The sequence below is a fragment of the Dendroctonus ponderosae genome, unplaced genomic scaffold (genome assembly GCF_020466585.1).
Source record: "Dendroctonus ponderosae isolate FM_Combo_2020 unplaced genomic scaffold, Dpon_F_20191213v2 Dpon_F_20191213_4, whole genome shotgun sequence".
Classification (NCBI taxonomy): Eukaryota; Metazoa; Arthropoda; class Insecta; order Coleoptera; family Curculionidae; genus Dendroctonus; species Dendroctonus ponderosae.
Genome location: NW_026018611.1, coordinates 14,611,306 through 14,612,369, shown reverse-complemented (window position 1 = coordinate 14,612,369; position 1,064 = coordinate 14,611,306).

The following is a 1,064-nucleotide window of genomic DNA, read 5'->3' as shown; positions in this document are numbered from 1 at the left end:
AGCTAGCATTAAGGTTCTATAATATGCTACTGGCAGTTTCCAGGTAGGTCAAGTGATAAGTGCTTAATACAATTACGCTTACACAAAAACAACTCTCATTATGTAATATACTATTATATTGTGATGAATGATTACAGAACTATGCGTCTTCTGTCTAGCTGAATATACGGTTTTCCTCTGGCGCTCCATTTGTTTACTCCTGTTCAAAATAACTTCAAAATTYGCTTTATCCGTCAAACTTGTCTTTATCTATGATAAATGCCAATGGTACCAACCGGACGATCATAAGAAACCTATGATCCGTCACTTAGCAGCCACTTGTCCAAGTCACTCTCGAGGTGGAAGTATAAAATGGATTCTATCTCAAGTGTCAAAAGTCACTCAAGTCGTTCTTCGATAAGTCTCTCTCAAGTGCCACTTGGCACTTGGACTATAAATACGGCCATAAACGCCAAAGCTAGTCGATCCATAACTATCGAGTCTATAAAGTAGGCAAAGCTTGGTATTCTGTGGGTAAAGCCATATAACGAAGAAGAAGAATCTATAAAGAATGGTTAGAGTGACTTGTGTTCCAAAAAAAATTGTCCAGTTTACTTTACTTAAGAGATCTGGTGCCTATTTAATATTACAAGCTATAAGTGTTGGGCTCCAAAGTAAAAATCAAATAAATACGAACTATACAAATGTATTTTGTCATTCTTCCTGTTGCATAAAACCTTAGACCTAGAGTAATTAGCAATTGTCCGCAAACAGATAAACTGTGGTTTATCTGTACCACTGGCTGAATTTGTTCCTGAAGTAGCTCTTCTAGGTAGTGAACAACGTTTTTGCTTAAACGAAAACGATCTCGGAATTCATCTTTGCCGTATTTCTCAAAATGATAAATTTGTGCTCGAAAATGGCGAATTATTCCACAATTTAGGACATCAAAAACTTCCTCGTCAGATGAGTCCGAAGTGGAATCTTCCATTATATTCAAAAACTTTGCTTCCCTTTCACACTCAAATGTTGCTCGCAAAAATGTTATTATTGTTTTCCCAAAACGTGTTCTCTGCTCGCAGCTG